This window comes from the organism of the source record quoted next, mitochondrion (assembly GCF_042453785.1).
Source record: "Malus x domestica mitochondrion, complete genome".
Taxonomy (NCBI): domain Eukaryota; kingdom Viridiplantae; phylum Streptophyta; class Magnoliopsida; order Rosales; family Rosaceae; genus Malus; species Malus domestica.
The window spans coordinates 277,501-282,500 of record NC_018554.1 but is presented as its reverse complement, the minus strand read 5'-3'; the positions used below and the strand labels follow the sequence as shown (position 1 = coordinate 282,500).

Sequence of the window (5,000 nt, the reverse complement as noted above, 5' to 3'; positions counted from 1 at the left end):
GTTCAATTTAATCACTTCGTAACCTTTACTTGATCACTGGACGGCTTTACCTTTGCTTTCAATCTGTCTTGTGTCACGTAAGCAAAACTCACTTGTTGGCTTACACAACTAGGCGTTAGGAGCGTAGAAGCGAGAGTGGGGTAAAACGAGTGTAATATACTTTACACGAGAGGTCAAGAGGCGGTGCCCGTATGGTTACCACCTAAAGCGGCTCTAGACTTTCCACCCAGGCGTAAAAACGGTTATTGACAAAACTTAACGATTAAGCTTTGCATGGGAAGCTGCCACCTGTCTGTAATAGGAACCGAGTCGCTAAAAGCAGGAGTTTCATCAGCATCGAGTTCTTGAGCCCACGGAACGGGGAGTGTTAACGAGTCACTAACCCGTAGTGCGTAAGAGTCACGTACCCCTTAGTCTGGGTAAAGCTTCCTAAACCTCGCGATTCGACCGTTGGAGCTGAGTCAATCTTGCCAAATTGGCAACTTGAATGTCTGGGTCTGTCCTATAGAATTGCTCATGGAACTTGCTTTCCAGATCGTACCAACTGTTAATAGAGTTTGGAGGGATGTTCATATACCAGGGGAAGGCCGATTTAGTAAGAGAGTTGGCAAAGAGCCTCAACTTGAGGTAGTCCTTGGACCTAGCTTCCCCGCACTGGACCGAGAACCGAGCTATATGCTCAATAGTCGACTTCTTCTCCTCACCGGAAAAGAGAACAAACTCAGGCACCTTATACCCCTTTGGAAACTGATGAACTCGGTCGATCCAATCAGGGTATGCTTTCCTAGCCGTCGGCCTCAGATGGACGAGACAAAGAACGCAACTCAGGGGGCGAGAACTCAGAGAGGTGGAGGTCCGGACAAGGCTAGAGCCAAGCAGAGGGATGGAGTAGGGGACGGTTGGTGAAAGTAGGCACGAGTGGAGAGGCAGGTGAGGAAGCGCAGGTGTAAAAGTCGAGTCTAGTATTTTTGCTTTCTTTCGTAGGCGAGTGAGAAGCGAGAGTGCAGGCTCGCCCCGAAAGCGAGCCGGGAGCGATCAAAGGCGATAAACGCTTGATTGTATTCTTGACTGATTCAATTGATAACGAGAGATAAAGGTACCCCGACCATGCCCAAAGGGGTTTAATAACTAGTAGTGGCGTGCTGAACTGAAAAGTACGGTGAAGCTTTCGGAGCGTAGTGAGGTGAGCCAGTGCCTGTTGGTGGTCAAGTCCCAGTGGAAGTGGAAGTTGTTGGGCGTTCAGGTTGCAAAGGAAGTTGGTGGGCTAACGGTGGTCCAGGTAAGGTAGGTGGGGAAGGCTCGCCACGAGATCGACCGATAGCTTTGACCCAACCCCGGAAGCGGAAGTGCCAGAGAGACGATCTTTGTGAGGCAGAGTGACATTCCAAGGTCAGGTATAAGGTGCTACGGGAACGATGTCTCAAAGGTCAGTGCCAAGGGCTCAACGCGGAAGCAATCCGCTGCTCACAGGGACCGTGCGGGCTGACGCTCTTCTCTCTCAGGCAAAGAAATGTGATTTTAACTTTCGCTGGTTCAAGGTAGGCTGCTTAAGCAGAGGTTGTTGTTGTTGTTGGCGTGAGTGAAGGCGTTCCTTCCGGTGGGCATGACGAAGCTAAGCTGGAACTAATTACGAAAGCATAATCGTTTTCAAGGCTAGGGAAGGCTAGGGCATAAAAGGCTAGTAGGGCATAAAAGGCTTACAGCTTTTCCGAGTCAAAAGCGGCTAAAAACACTCAGCCATAAGTTCCGGTTTCACCACAGTACAGGGCTAAATAAAGGGGCTCAAGGTTGGCATGACGAAGCGTCGGGCATCAAAGCTACCGGTTTCAAAGTTCAGTTCTAACGGGCGTTCGGAAAGGCTTGAAATCGTAACGTACAGGTAGACTTTGCCAAGGCAAGGAAAGTAGTAAGAAAGATATCGATGGAGCGGGCAGAACCTCGAGTAAGACAACCAACCCTGGAGGCCATGGCTTGGCTTTATCCCGTAGGTAGTAAGAACAGAGAGAGCCTTCTGTGCTAGCAATACAGAGAGGTGGGGATTGAATGAGGCGAGCGCTGACTGCAGCAAGACCACCAGACCCTAAAAAGAATAATAACAACGTTCAGCAAGCCGAAGCCAGCCAGACAGGCACCACCAGATACAGGGCGGGCAGTTACTCCACCGAATCAGAGGGCAGATACCCGGACCAAAAGGAGTGAGCTCCGATCTACGCGGAGAAAGCTAAACAAAACGGACTTCACACAGAGGGGGGAGCCGGGCGTAGAACTCTTAGTTGAAAAACGTTTAAAAACTTAAGTAGTGGTGGCTTAGCCTCGAAAGCTAGAAGTGCAGATTCGAACTCCGCTGAAGCTGCTAAAGAAAGTAAAGATCACCTGCCTGTGCCCACATCCCTGGCAAAAAGTGACATCACCGACCGGATCGGCGAGTCAGAGGCAGCTTAATAAGCTCGACAAACTGGAGACGACTAAGTTGACGTCATCAGCTGGTCAGAGGAAGTTGACTAAGCTAGACCAGAGAGAGGGATAGGACGTTTACGCAGTGAAACCAGCGAGCGGAAAGAGCGAGCCAATCTTGAGTCAATAAGATGCGATAAGAGCCCTTTTTTTAGCCAGTTCCTGTGCCTGGGATTCATTCCAGTCTGTAAAGTTAAAGTAATCTGGTGGATGGGGCCCGCCTCACCATTCCCCTTCTCCAAAGAAATAAAAAAAGAAAAATCACCATGAAAAAGGCCTGCCTTTCAGTACGTGAAAGAAGTTCTGCTCTTTACGTGAAGTGCTTTCTCTTTCACTGTCTTACTTTGGCCCCTCTCCTGACCGATAAAAGGATTCAATCCAGCCCCAAGCGTACCAGGGGCTACCCTGTTTACCGGATCCTTAGAGGTCTGCCCGTCCGGCGTCGGTACCTCGCATTTTGTAATTAGGGCGGCACCCCGGTTTTCTGAGTGCCACCTTCACAATAATAAGCAGGCGGCCTACCCGCTTTCCTTTCGGTCAGCTGCCCCTCAACCGCGTTAGGGGTCTTCCTCATCCATAATCCAAGGCCACTGTTTGATGGAAGTCTTTTTTATTGTGGAAGGTCCCTCTACCTCATGAAATCAATATCAAATATCCGGTCTTTTGTTTTTTTCGAAAAGGTCCCATATGCGGGGATAGATGGAGGTTCTATCGGCCTCCTCGTAACTTGGCCATGGTCTTTTCCAAACATTTTTCAAAATGTCTTCCATTTCTTGCCTCGTTCGAAGGGGGGAATCGAGCCTCAAAGCATCCACGATTTCTCCGTCGCGAATCCGTCCGATATTCCCTTGTGGATCAATTTCTGCTAATCTTTCGTGTACGGCTCTAATTATTTCAGTCTTCCAAAAGCTTCGCAGTTCGTCCGAGAGAAAGTCCAAGCTCTCCTTCTGCTCGGTGTTGGGAGAACTATCAATGGATTGGTTTTCGGGAGTGGACGTGGAAGTAGATGGGGACGAAAATTGTGACGAAGGGGAGAAATAGTCTTTTTCTGTATTTTCTGAGCTTGAGGCATGATTCTCAAGAGAAGTAGAACCAGACGAGGACTCGGGGCGGGAGGAAGACTCCAAGGGAGGAAGACTTATTTCCCCGGATTCTCCGCCTGAATGGACATTCGAATTCGATCCAGAACAAGAAACATTCCAAATCAAAGTGGATAAGGCTGTTGTCACTCCTAAAAAAGCTACAATCTTTTCTAAAATGAAGAAGCGAAAGAGACAACATAAAAATAAAACTACAATATAAATTAGGAATAATAGAAGAAAACTCTTTTTTTTTTTCGAAAGTAGAATTCGATAAATTATAATTAAAATTACAACAAGCACGAATAAAGGAAGGAGAAATTCTGGGGTGGTCATTATAGCGGTTCCTTCTGATCCTAGAAAACGTCCGAATGCATTTTCTATAAAAACACCGAAAGCACTTCCGAGTAAAGAAAGAAGTCTCATAAGAAAGATGGTCATGGTTCCCTTTTATTGGTTAGGTACAAGAAAGACATAAATTAAGGCCTCACCTTTTCCGTGAGAGATCCGATCTCAGTGGTTTTCCACTTAATCTCCTTCTCAATCGGTAGGGCTCTTGGAGGAAATAGGATCCAGGTTTGTTTTCCAACCCAACGGATCGTAACCTTAGGGCGACCTCCCAACCAAGGTTAGTCACCCCCTCGTCTGGTCGAGAAGAGACTGTGACTCTTCTATTACATTACGGAGAAGTCCATTCTCGTCTGGGATCGATCCCCTTTACTTTAGCCAAGGAAAGCGGGTCAGTTGATTGGCAAGCCGACTGAGAATATAGGCGGTTGATCGGGGGAAAGCTATCGTCCAAGGTTCCCAGAATATGGATATTTAAGGGGTAATGGTAAGATCTTACCGAGTGTGCATCATATCAAGGTGATGGGCCGGGCAGCAATACTGGGTTCGAGGAAGAGACCAGTAGGTTTGAAAGCACTGAGTTACTTACGTTATAGCACAGTCAGGCAGGCTTATACCATTACGCTCACGAGCAGAATCTTTGAAATTTGAATTTATTCGCCGGGCTTGGACCATGTCTCCCGAACAATTTCAGTACATATGGCGCAAGACGATTCCACATATCGAGGTCGGAATGGGATCGGGTGTTTTCACGTCTCACCGTAGTGCCCGGTTTGTCTTGATTTCCGATTGATGAACAAGAAGGTAGTTTACTTGCTCGACCATAGGGAGAGGGAGCTTGCTTACTTAGTGCTTGCGCTAGGGAGGAACTCTTAGGTTTAGTGACTCGCCCCCGGCTACGTGTCCTTTGGACCCTTCGCCCGCCCGCCACCAGTAGAAGCAAGCTAGCCCCCTATGTTGGTTGCCCCTTTCCCCTTTATCTAATAATAAGGTAAGCATTCAAGCCCAGCAAGAAGGGGCCCCCCCTAATGAATAGCGCCTTATATTATAAAATAAAAAATGCAACCTTTCGCGCAGCTCAAGCTTACTTACTAAGCAAACGTAGGCTTGGGCTCGAAA

General features: G+C 47.9%; 1 non-coding gene across 1 annotated transcript; it reads right to left on the bottom strand.

Moving 5' to 3' along the window:
• Nucleotides 1-4,537: 4,537 nt before the first annotated feature.
• 5rrn lies at nt 4,538-4,656 on the bottom strand. The gene has a single exon. It is a non-coding gene; the product is annotated as a 5S ribosomal RNA (ribosomal RNA).
• Between the last annotated feature and the right edge of the window lie 344 nt (nt 4,657-5,000).